Source organism: Oryctolagus cuniculus, chromosome 5, assembly GCF_964237555.1.
Source record: "Oryctolagus cuniculus chromosome 5, mOryCun1.1, whole genome shotgun sequence".
In the NCBI taxonomy this organism is placed as follows: domain Eukaryota; kingdom Metazoa; phylum Chordata; class Mammalia; order Lagomorpha; family Leporidae; genus Oryctolagus; species Oryctolagus cuniculus.
The window spans coordinates 97,876,930-97,891,029 of record NC_091436.1 but is presented as its reverse complement, the minus strand read 5'-3'; positions in this window follow the sequence as shown (position 1 = coordinate 97,891,029).

Here is a 14,100-nt window from a genome sequence, read left to right as displayed (position 1 = left end):
CTCATTAAGGGGTGTTTCAGAAGCACAAGATAAAGGAAAGTTCAGAAAATAAATTCAATGAATACATAAAAACTTTCCATGTCTCTTCTCAGACACAAAGGAATAAAACTAGAAATCAACAAGAACAATGAAACAGTTGCAAATACATGGAAAGTACACATCATGCTTCTGGTTAGTGGGTCATTGAAGAAATTAAAAAAAACTTTCTTGAAGTAAGTGAAAATGAAAACATAGTGTATCAAAATCTGTGGGATAGGGGGCGGAGCCAAGATGGCGGAATAGTGAGGGCGCGCACCGATAGTCCGGGAAAATTTAGTTTAATAAAAGGGGAGTTACGGTAGCCTCAGAAAAAAGAACCAGGAAAATATTGCAGACAAAACTCTTCTGGATCCAGTGGGCGTGAATCGGAGGACCTACTGGGAGAACAAGGTCGCCCACCGCGCGCGAAAGCCGAACCGCAGGACCGAGCCGCGGGACTGAGCCGCGGAAGCCGAGCTGCGGGACTGAGCTGCGCAAGCTGCAGGGTCTGCGCGCAAGTGCTCGAAGGGGAGTGCAACAGCGGGGAGACTTGGGAAGTCCAGGGCTCCGAGTCCACACATCGGCGCTGGAAGGGGAGCAGACCTGCGTGGAGAGCGTGGGAGCCCACAGTTCGGGACATCAGCGGCAGACTCAACACACCAGCGCTGGAACGCGAGGTGAGCCGAACCTCAATAACCCGAGACACCGGCAGGCAAGCGGAGAGAGGAGACTAGAGGGAACGACCCCCGGGGCGGGGGGGACTTCACCAAGCTAACTGGAAGAGAGAGAGAGGGAAAAAAAAAAAAGGTGACTGGTATGGACACGGGTTTCTCTCTCTCCGCTCACCTCTCAAGGGCGAGCAAGACAAAGAGCAGGCGCCATCTTGGACATACGTCATAAGCAGAGCGACCTCAGGTCTGCACCGGCCCTGAGCCTAGCAGTAAAACCTGATCTCTGGGTGGGGCGAATTAACAGGAGATTAGGACTTAGTAAATTTATGGTGCTACTGAACTGAGACTGTGAAAAAAGAGACGGTGGGGGAGAGAACTCACGGAATTCACGTGAGCACTCTCCAGAGACGCTACAATTCCGTAACTTTGGCAACCCAGTGGGAGACTGAAGGAGAATTTGAGCCCACTCTAAGGGCCGAACAGATTCCCTGTGTGGTCCTTGGGAAAGAGCTTCTGATCTCTGGCTCCTGTGGGTATATCATTTGCCTGCTAACTACCTCCAACTTTGTTCAGCTGTGCAGAATAACTTCCCTGTTGAATCAAAAAAAGAGAGAGAGAGAGAGAGAGAGAGAGGTTTACCACGCCTAACCTGGGAGTGTCACCTTTGGCACACCAAACAGAGCTCTCAGGCCACACCCATCTCAAGCCCTAAGGCTCCATCAAAAACAGATAGTCCACTTAATCTAGAGTCATAGTATAACAAGAAAAAGCACCACAGTGAAGAAACCAAATATCTCCAATATGACAAATAACAAACGCAAAAACCAAGGTAATAAAAACAAGGAAGTCACCATGAAGCCCTCAAATGAAAAAGACACCCCAATTCAAGATTATGAGGATGATGACATAGAAGAAATGCAAGAAGCAGATCTCAAACAATTGATAAGAACATTAAGAAGTTCTCAAAAACAAATTCTTGAACTACAGAAATCCTTAATGGACAAGATAGAAAATCTCTCTCGTGAAAATGAAATATTAAGGAGGAATCAAAATGAAACGAAACAACTAGTACAACAGGAAACTGGGATAGTGACTGAAGTGAAGAATTCAATAGATCAAATGAAAAACACAATAGAGAGCCTTACAAACAGAATGGGAGAAGCAGAAGAGAGAATATCGGACTTAGAAGACAGAGAACAGGAAAGGATACAGTCAGACCAAAGAAAAGAAGAGGAAATTAGGAATCTAAAACATATTGTCGGGAATCTTCAGGATACTATTAAAAAACCCAACATTCGGGTTCTAGGAGTTCCTGAAGGCATGGAGAGGGAGAAAGGATTAGAAGGCCTTTTTAGTGAGATATTAGCAGAAAATTTCCCAGGTTTGGAGAAGGACAGAGAAATCCTAGTACAGGAAGCTCACAGAACCCCTAATAAACACGACCAAAAGAGACCCTCACCACGGCACGTTGTAATTAAACTCTCCACAGTGAAACATAAAGAAAAGATCCTAAAATGTGCAAGAGAGAAACGTCAGATTACTCTCAGAGGATCTCCAATCAGACTCACAGCTGACTTCTCATCAGAAACTCTACAAGCTAGGAGGGAATGGCAAGATATAGCCCAGGTACTAAGAGAGAACAACTGCCAGCCCAGAATATTATATCCTGCAAAGCTATCATTTGTGAATGAAGGTGAAATAAAGACTTTTCATAACAAACAGAAATTGAAAGAATTTGTTGCCACTCGTCCAGCCCTGCAAAAGATGCTTAAAGATGTGTTACACACAGAAACAAAGAAACACGGTCATCAATATGAAAGAAGGTAAAGGAAGGAAATGAAGGAAGGAAAGCTCACAGCAAAAGATCACAGGGAATTCAAAGCATATATTAGAACTTATCTTTGGCAAATGGCAGGGCAAAGTTACCACTTATCATTAGTCACATTGAACGTGAATGGCCTGAACTGTCCAGTTAAAAGACACCGTTTGGCTGATTGGGTTAAAAAACAAAACCCATCTATTTGCTGCTTACAAGAAACACATCTTTCCAACAAAGATCCATACAGACTGAAAGTGAAAGGCTGGAAAAAGATATACCATGCCAACAGAAATGAAAAAAGAGCAGGCGTAGCCATCTTAATATCAGACACCATAAACTTTACCACAAAAACCATTAAGAGAGACAAAGAGGGACACTACATAATGATTAAGGGATCAATTCAACAGGAAGATATAACAATTATCAATGTATATGCACCTAACTACAGGGCACCGGTTTATCTAAAAGATTTGTTAACGGACTTAAAGGGAGACTTAGACCCCAATACAATAGTACTGGGGGACTTCAATACTCCACTCTCAAAAATAGACAGATCAATAGGACAGAAGATCAACAAGGATACAGTAGATTTAAACGACACTATAGCCCAAATGAATCTAACAGATATATACAGAACTTTCAATCCTACAGCTAAAGATTATACATTCTTCTCAGCAGTACATGGAACCTTCTCTAGGATTGACCACATACTAGGCCATAAAGCAAGTCTCAGCAAATTCAAAAGAATTAGAATCATACCATGCAGCTTCTCAGACCATAAAGGAATGAAGTTGGAAATGAACAACTCAGGAATCCCTAGAGCATACGCAAACACATGGAGATTGAACAACATGCTCCTGAATGAACAATGGGTCATAGAAGAAATCAAAAGAGAAATCAAAAACTTTCTGGAAGTAAATGAGGATAACAGCACAACATACCAAAACTTATGGGACGCAGCAAAAGCAGTGTTAAGAGGAAAGTTTATATCAATAGGTGCCTACATCAAGAAATTGGAAAGGCACCAAATAGATGAGCTTTCTATTCACCTCAAGGATCTAGAAAACCTACAGCAAACCAGACCCAAATCTAGTAGGAGAAGAGAAATAATTAAAATCAGAGAAGAAATCAACAGGATTGAATCAAGAAAAACATTACAAAAAATCAGCCAAACGAGGAGCTAGTTTTTTGAAAAAATAAACAAAATTGACACCCCATTGGCCCAACTAACTAAAAAAAGAAGAGAAAAGACCCAAATCAATAAAATCAGAGATGAAAAAGGAAACATAACAACAGACACCACAGAAATAAAAAGAATCATCAGAAATTACTACAAGGACTTGTATGCCAGCAAACAGGGAAACCTATCAGAAATGGATAGATTCCTGGACACATGCAACCTACCTAAATTGAACCAGGAAGACATCAAAAACCTAAACAGACCCATAACTGAGACAGAAATTGAAACAGTAATAAAGGCCCTCCCAATAAAGAAAAGCCCAGGACCAGATGGATTCACTGCTGAATTCTACCAGACATTTAAAGAAGAACTAACTCGAATTCTTCTCAAACTATTCAGAACAATTGAAGAAGAGGGAATCCTCCCAAATTCTTTCTATGAAGCCAGCATCACCTTAATTCCTAAGCCGGGAAAAGATGCAGCACTGAAAGAGAATTACAGACCAATATCCCTGATGAACATAGATGCAAAAATCCTCAATAAAATTCTCGCCAATAGAATGCAACAACACATCAGAAAGATCATCCACCCAGACCAAGTGGGATTTATCCCTGGTATGCAGGGATGGTTTAATGTGCGCAAGACAATCAATGTGATACACCACATTAACAGACTGCAGAAGAAAAACCATATGATTCTCTCTATAGATGCCGAGAAAGCATTTGATAAAATACAACACCCGTTCATGATGAAAACTCTAAGCAAACTGGGTTTGGAAGGAACATTCCTCAATACAATCAAAGCAATCTATGAAAAACCCACAGCCAACATCCTATTGAATGGGGAAAAGTTGGAAGCATTTCCACTGAGATCTGGGACCAGACAGGGATGTCCACTCCCACCACTGCTATTCAATATAGTTCTGGAGGTTCTAGCCAGAGCTATTAGGCAAGAAAAAGAAATTAAAGGGATACAAATTGGGAAGGAAGAACTCAAACTATCCCTCTTTGCAGATGACATGATTCTGTATTTAGGGGACCCAAAGAACTCTACCAAGAGACTATTGGAACTCATAGAAGAGTTTGGCAAAGTAGCAGGGTATAAAATCAATGCACAAAAATCAACAGCCTTTGTATACACAGACAATGCCATGGCTGAGGAAGAACTTCTAAGATCAATCCCATTCACAATAGCTACAAAAACAATCAAATACCTTGGAATAAACTTAACCAAAGACGTTAAAGATCTCTACGATGAAAATTACAAAACCTTAAAGAAAGAAATAGAAGAGGATACCAAGAAATGGAAAAATCTTCCATGCTCATGGATTGGAAGAATCAATATCATCAAAATGTCCATTCTCCCAAAAGCAATTTACAGATTCAATGCAATACCAATCAAGATACCGAAGACCTTCTTCTCAGATCTGGAAAAATTGGTGCTGAAATTTATATGGAGGCACAAGAGACCTCGAATAGCTAAAGCAATCTTGTACAACAAAAACAAAGCTGGAGGCATCACAATACCAGATTTCAGGACATACTACAGGGCAGTTGTAATCAAAACAGCATGGTACTGGTACAGAAACAGATGGATAGACCAATGGAACAGAATTGAAACACCAGAAATCAACCCAAACATCTACAGCCAACTTATATTTGATGAAGGATCTAAAACTAATTCCTGGAGCAAGGACAGTCTATTCAATAAATGGTGCTGGGAAAATTGGATTTCCACGTGCAGAATCATGAAGCAAGACCCCTACCTTACACCTTACACAAAAATCCACTCCACATGGATTAAAGACCTAAATCTACGACCTGACACCATCAAGTTACTAGAGAACATTGGAGAAACCCTTCAAGATATTGGCACAGGCAAAGAATTTCTGGAAAAGACCCGGGAGGCACAGGCAGTCAAAGCCAAAATCAACTATTGGGATTGCATCAAATTGAGAAGTTTCTGTACTGCAAAAGAAACAGTGAGGAGAGTGAAAAGACAACCGACAGAATGGGAAAAAAATATTTGCAAACTATGCAACAGACAAAGGGTTAATAACCAGAATCTACAAAGAGATCAAGAAACTCCACAAAAACAAAACCAACAACCCACTTAAGAGATGGGCCAAGGACCTCAATAGACATTTTTCAAAAGAGGAAATCCAAATTGCCAACAGGCACATGAAAAAATGTTCAAGGTCATTAGCAATCAGGGAAATGCAAATCAAAACCACAATGAGGTTTCACCTCACCCCGGTTAGAATGGCTCACATGCAGAAATCTACCAACAACAGATGCTGGCGAGGATGTGGGGAAAAAGGGACACTAATCCACTGTTGGTGGGAATGCAAACTGGTCAAGCCACTATGGAAGTCAGTCTGGAGATTCCTCAGAAACCTGAAGATAACCCTACCGTCCGACCCAGCCATCCCACTCCTTGGAATTTACCCAAAGGAATTTAAATTGGCAAACAAAAAAGAGGTCTGCACCCTAATGTTTATTGCAGCTCAATTCACAATAGCTAAGACCTGGAACCAACCTAAATGCCCATCAACGGTAGACTGGATAAAGAAATTATGGGATATGTACTCTTTAGAATACTATACCGCAGTAAGAAACAACGAAATCCAGTCATTTGCAACAACATGGAGGAATCTGGAACACATCATGCTGAGTGAAATAAGCCAGTCCCAAAGGGACAAATACCATATGTTCTCCCTGATCGGTGACGACTGACTGAACACCAAGAGGGAAACCTGTTGGAGTGAGGTGGACACTATGGGAAATGGTGGCTTGATCAGCATAGCCCTGACTGTTAATGAACAACTAAATACATTATCCCTCTTAGTAGTTTTTTTTATATGTTCTACTTAATATGACTGGTTTAGATCTGTAATTGATGCACAGTTATTCTTAAGTGTTGAAAATTAACTGAAATGTGATCCCTGTTGAACATGGTGGTGGGAATGGGAGAGGGAAGAGATGTATAATTTGGGACATGCTCAGGCTGACTTGCCCCAAGTGGTGGAGTTGGAAGCATACCAGGGGATTCCAATTCAATCCCATCGAGGTGGCATGTACCAATGCCATCTCACTGTTCCAGGTGATCAGTTTCAGTTCACAGTTGGTCATGGTGAAGGGACTGGGAGTCAAAGGGAGCACATAGACAAGTCTAGTACCTGCTAACGCTAACTGATGGAGTAAATAAAGGGGAGAGTGATCCAACATGGGAAGTGAGATACTCAGCAGACTCATAGAATGGCAGATGTCCTAAATAGCACTCTGGCCTCAGAATCAGCCCTAAAGGCATTCGGAGCTGGCTGAAAAGCTCATGAGAGTATTTCAGGCATGGAAAGCCAAGACACTCTGGCAAAAGATCTCTGCGAGTGAGATCCCAGTGGAAAGAACAGGCCATCAAAGAAGGAGGTACCTTTCTCTGAAGGGAGGAGAGAACCTCCACTTTGACTATGACCGTGTCTAAACAAGATAAGAATCGGAGAACTCAGAGGGCTTCCATAGCCTTGGAAACTCATGACTGGAGCATAGGGAGATTACTGATGCCATAGACAGGAGTGTCAATTGGTAAAGTCAACAACAGGAGTCACTGTGCACTTACTCCTCATGTAGGATCTCTATCCTTAATGTGCTGTACATTGAGATTTAATGCTATAATGAGTACTCAAACAATATATTTCACTTTGTGTTTCTATGGGGGTGCAAACTGTTGAAATCCTTACTTAATGCATACTAAACTGATCCTCTGAAAAAAAAAAAAAAAAAAAAAAAGAAGAAATTATCAATTCCCAACTTGACTCTCACTGGGATTAAACATGACAATAGGTCTGATCTGATTTCATCATCATTTAAAAAAAATCATCTATTATTTTTCACTTTATGTTTCTGTGTGGGAGCAAACTGTTGAAATCCATACTTAATGTATACTAAGCTGATCTTCTGTATATTAAGATAATCGAAAATGAATCTTGATGTGAATGGAAGGGGAGAGGGAGTGGGAAAGGGGAGGGTTGTGGGTGGGAGGGACGGTATGGGGGGAAAGCCATTGTAATCCATAAGTCGTACTTTGGAAATTTATATGCATTAAATAAAAGTTAAAAAAAAAAATAGCTACAAAAACAATCAAATACCTTGGAATAAACTTAACCAAGGACGTTAAAGATCTCTACGATGAAAATTACAAAACCTTAAAGAAAGAAATAGAAGAGGATACCAAGAAATGGAAAAATCTTCCATGCTCATGGATTGGAAGAATCAATATCATCAAAATGTCCATTCTCCCAAAAGCAATTTATAGATTCAATGCAATACCAATCAAGATACCGAAGACCTTCTTCTCAGATCTGGAAAAATTGGTGCTGAAATTTATATGGAGGCACAAGAGACCTCGAATAGCTAAAGCAATCTTGTACAACAAAAACTAGCCGGAGGCATCACAATACCAGATTTCAGGACATACTACAGGGCAGTTGTAATCAAAACAGCATGGTACTGGTACAGAAACAGAAGGATAGACCAATGGAACAGAATTGAAATACCAGAAATCAACCCAAACATCTACAGCCAACTTATATTTGATGAAGGATCTAAAACTAATTCCTGGAGCAAGGACAGTCTATTCAATAAATGGTGCTGGGAAAATTGGATTTCCACGTGCAGAATCATGAAGCAAGACCCCTACCTTACACCTTACACAAAAATCCACTCCACATGGATTAAAGACCTAAATCTACGACCTGACACCATCAAGTTACTAGAGAACATTGGAGAAACCCTTCAAGATATTGGCACAGGCAAAGAGTTTCTGGAAAAGACCCGGGAGGCACAGGCAGTCAAAGCCAAAATTAACTATTGGGATTGCATCAAATTGAGAAGTTTCTGTACTGCAAAAGAAACAGTCAGGAGAGTGAAGAGACAACCGTCAGAATGGGAAAAAATATTTGCAAACTATGCAACAGATAAAGGGTTAATAACCAGAATCTACAAAGAGATCAAGAAACTCCACAAAAACAAAACCAACAACCCAATTAAGAGATGGGCCAAGGACCTCAATAGACATTTTTCAAAAGAGGAAATCCAAATGGCCAACAGGCACATGAAAAAATGTTCAAGGTCATTAGCAATCAGAGAAATGCAAATCAAAACCACAATGAGGTTCCACCTCACCCCGGTTAGAATGGCTCACATTCAGAAATCTACCAACAACAGATGCTGGCGAGGATGTGGGGAAAAAGGGACACTAATCCACTGTTGGTGGGAATGCAAACTGGTCAAGCCACTATGGAAATCAGTCTGGAGATTCCTCAGAAACCTGAAGATAACCCTACCGTCCGACCCAGCCATCCCACTCCTTGGAATTTATCCAAAGGAATTTAAATTGGCAAACAAAAAAGCGGTCTGCAGCCTAATGTTTATTGCAGCACAATTCACAATAGCTAAGACCTGGAACCAACCTAAATGCCCATCAACGGTAGACTGGATAAAGAAATTATGGGATATGTACTCTTTAGAATACTATACTGCAGTAAGAAACAATGAAATCCAGTCATTTGCAACAAAAAGGAGGAATCTGGAACACATCATGCTGAGTGAAATAAGCCAGTCCCAAAGGGACAAATACCATATGTTCTCCCTGATCGGTGACAACTGACTGAACACCAAAAAGGAAACTTGTTGAAGTGAAAGGGACACTATGGGAAACGGTGACTTGATCAGCATAGCCCTGACTGTTAATGAACAACTTAATACATTATCCCTCTTAGTAGTTTTTTTGTCTGTTCTACTTAATATGACTGATTTAATTCTGTAATTAATACACAGTTATTCTTAAGTGTTGAAATTTAACTGAAATGTGATCCCTGTTAAACATAAGAGTGGGAATAAGAGTGGGAAGAGATGTACAATTTGGGACATGCTCAAGCTGACTTGCCCCAAATGGTAGAGTTAGAAACATACCAGGGGACTCCAATTTAATCCCATCAAGGTGGCATGTACCAATGCCATCTCACTAGTCCAAGTGATCAATTTCAGTTCGCAATTGATCATAATGAAAGGACTAAGAGTCAAAGGGAGCACATAAGCAAGTCTAGTACCTGCTAACACTAACCGATAGAATAAATAAAGGGGAGAGTGATCCAACATGGGAAGTGAGATACTCAGCAGACTCATAGAATGGCAGATGCCCTAAATAGCACTCTGGCCTCAGAATCAGCCCTAAAGGCATTCAGATCTGGCTGAAAAGCCCATGAGAGTATTTCAGGCATGGAAAGCCAAGACACTCTGGCAAAAGATCTCTGTGAGTGAGATCTCAGTGGAAAGAACAGGTCTTCAAAGAAGGAGGTACCTTTCTCTGAAGGGAGGAGAGAACCTCCACTTTGACTATGACCTTGTCTAAACAAGATAAGAGTCGGAGAACTCAAGGGGCTTCCATAGCCTTGGAAACTCATGACTGGAGCATAGGGAGATTACTGATGCCATAGACAGGAGTGTCAATTGGTAAAGTCAACAACAGGAGTCACTGTGCACTTACTCCTCATGTAGGATCTCTGTCCTTAATGTGCTGTGCATTGAGATTTAATGCTATAATGAGTACTCAAATAATATATTTCACTTTGTGTTTCTATGGGGGTGCAAACTGTTGAAATCTTTACTTAATGCATACTAAACTGATCCTCTGAAAAAAAAAAAAAAAAGAAAAAAGAAAAGAAAAGAAAAGAAAAGAAACTATCAACTCCCAACTTGACTCTCACTGGGATTAAACATGACAATAGGTCTGATCTGATTTCATCATCATTAAAAAAAATCATCTATTATTTTTCACTTTATGTTTCTGTGTGGGAGCAAACTGTTGAAATCCTTACTTAATGTATACTAAGCTGATCTTCTGTATATTAAGATAATCGAAAATGAATCTTGATGTGAATGGAAGGGGAGAGGGAGTGGGAAAGGGGAGGGTTGTGGGTGGGAGGGACGGTATGGGGGGGAAGCCATAGTAATCCATTATTCGTACTTTGGAAACGTATATTCATTAAATAAAAGTTAAAAAAAAAAATCTGTGGGATACAGAAAAAGTGGTAGTAAGAGGGATGTTTACAGCATTAAGTGCTTACATTAGAAAAAGAGAAAGAGCTCAAATAAATGATCTAATCATGCATCTCAAGTATCTAAAACAAAAAGAACAAATCAACTCAAAATTAGCCAGATGCAAGAAATAATAAGGATCAGAACAGAAATAAATGATATAGAAATTTTAAAAAATACAAAAGATTAACAAAAAATAAAAAGCTGTTTTTTGAAAAGATAAACAAAATAGACATAGGCAAACTATCAAAGAAAAGAGAGAACACCCAAATAAAAATAGACAAGAAAAAATAGACTTTACAACTGACATCTCTGAAATACAAAGGCTCATAAGAAATGACTATGACAAACTATATGTTAACAAATTGGAAAACCATGAAGAAATGGATATGTTCCTGGCTACATATAACTTACCAAGATTAAATGAAGGAGGTATAGAAAATCTAAAAGTACTCATACAAACATACTCATAATCATAACAAGCAATAGGATTGGAGCATAATTAAAAGTCTTCCACGAAAGAAATAAAAGGACCTGATGGCTTTACAACTGAACCCTGCAAAACATTTAAAGAGGGACTAGCTTCAGTACTTTTCAAACTGTTACAAAATATTGAATATGGTGCTGGAGCTGTGGCCTACTGGGTAAAACTGCGGCCTGCAGTGCCAGCATTCCATATGGGCGCTGGTTCAAGCCCGACTGCTCCACTTCCAATCTGGCTCTCTACTATGGCCTGGGAAAGCAGTAGAAGATGGCCCAAGTCCTTGGGCCCTTGCACCTGTGTGAGAGACCCGAAGGAGGCTCCTGGCTTCTAGTTCCTGGCTTAGGATTAACTTAGCTCCAGCCATTGAGGCCATCTGGGGAGTGAATCAGTGGATGGAAGACCTCTCTCTCTCTCTCTTTCTGCCTCTCCTTCTCTTTCTGTGTAACTCTGACTTTCAAATAAATAAATAAATCTTATAAAATATACTGAATATGATATAACACAGCTAAACTTTTTTACAAGGCCAGCATCATTCTGATACTAAAATTGAACAAGGGCACAATTTGAAAAATGCAGACCTACCTATGCCTTTGATGAACATAGATGTAAAATTTCTCAGCACTGTTGAATATAAGAGTGGGAATAAGAGAGGGAAGAGATGTGCAATTCAGGACATGCTCAAGCTGACTTACCTCAAACGGTAGAGTTAGAAACATACCAGGGGATTCCAATTCAATCCCATCAAGGTGGCATGTACCCATGCCATCTCACTAGTCCCAGTGATCAATTTCTGTTCACAATTGATCATAATGATAGGACTAAGAAACAAAGGGATCACATAAACAAGAATAGTGTCTGCAAATACTAGTTTATAGAATAAAAAAGGGAGGGAACGAGCCAACATGGGAAGTGAGATACACAGCAGACCCATAGAATGGCAAATGTCCTAACAGCACTGTGGCCTCAGAATCAGCCCTTAAGGCATGCGGATCCAGCTGAAAAGCCCATGAGATTATTTCAGGCATGGAAAGCCAAGACACTCTGGAAAAAAAAAAAAAAAACTAAATGAAAGATCTCCACGAGTGAGATCCCAGTGGAAAGAACGGGTCATCAAAGAGGGAGGTACCTTTCTCTGAAGGGAGGAGAGAACTTCCACTTTGACCATGGCCTTATCTAAATATGATCAGAGTCGGTGAACTCAGGGGGCTTCCATAGCCTTGGCAGCTCATGACAAGAGCCTAGGGTGATTACTGAGACCATAAACAAGAGTGTCAATTGGTAAAGTCAACAACAGGAGTCACTGTGCACTTACTCCTCATGTAGGATCTTTGTCCTTAGTGTGCTGTACATTGAGATTTAATGCTATAACTAGTACTCAAACAGTATTTTTCACTTTATGTTTCTGTGTGGGAGCAAACTGTTGAAATCTTTACTTAATGTATGCTAAACTGATCTTCTGTATATAAAGAGAAACGAAAATGAATCTTGATGTGAATGGAAAGGGAGAGGGAGTGGGAAAGGGGAGGGTTGCGGGTGGGAGGGACGTTATGGGGGGGAAGCCATTGTAATCCATAAGCTGTACTTTGGAAATTTATATTCATTAAATAAAAGTTTTAAAAAAATTTCTCACCAAAATACTAGCAAACTGAATGCAACACCACATACAAAAAAATCATACATCTTGATCGAGTGAGCTCTATCCTAGAGAAGCAAGGATGGCTCAACATTCACAAGTCAAAAAAAGTCATTAATCACATCATCAGAATGAAGAAGAAAAACCATGGGATCATCTAAGTAGATGCAGAGAAAGCATTTGTTCAAATTCAACGTTCTTTCCTGATAAAACTCTCCACAAATTAGGTATAGCAGGAACACACCTCAAATTTATAAAAGCTTGATATGACAACCCAATATCCCTTTGAATGGGGAAAAGTTGAAAACATTTCCCCTCAGATCTAGAACAAGACAAGGATGTCTACCTTCATGAATCTTATTCAGTATGATATTGGAAGTATTAGCAAGAGAAATTAGGGAGGAGAAAGAAATAAAAGGCATGAAAATTGGTAAGGAGAAAGTCAAAATAGTCATGTTTGCAGATTACATGATTTTGTACATGGAAAAACCCAAATATTCCACCAAAAAGCCTTTACTGCTGGTAAACTAATTTGCAAAGTTGCAGAATACAAAATCAACATGGAAAAAGCAGTAGCTTTTCTATACACTAATGATGAGCACGGTGAAAGAGAAATCAAAACAGAAATCCAATTCATAATAATCATAAAAAGCAAATATTTAGAAATAAATTTAACCAAAGAAGTGAAACATCTCTACAATGAAAACTGCAAAGCATTGATGAAAGAAATCACCAGTGACACAAAACAATGGAAAGATATTCCTTATTCATGGATTGGAAGAATTAATATAATTAAAATGTCTGTATTGCTTAAGGCCATCCACAGTTTCAATGAAATCCCTATCAAACTTCCCAAATATTGGGAAAGATGTTGACATCCAGATCTACTAAGTTCAAAAGAAACCACATAAAAAATAAAAATAATAAAAATTTAAAAGAATCCAAATAGATTTTGTCAAAAAATAGACCTTTTCAAAGGAATATTATATTCAAACTGTTAAAATAAAAAAAAGCCAAAAGGATAATTCAAAAAACTGCAGGAGAGAAGCACTAAACACAAGTAAGAGAATCCCCATTGCAGTAACAACTGAGAAGAATCCTTACACACCAGAAGAGAGTGAGATATTTAAAATCCTGAAGTAAAAACCTATCAATGAAAAATATGATACTCAAAAGAGCTATCTTCCACAAATGAAAGAGA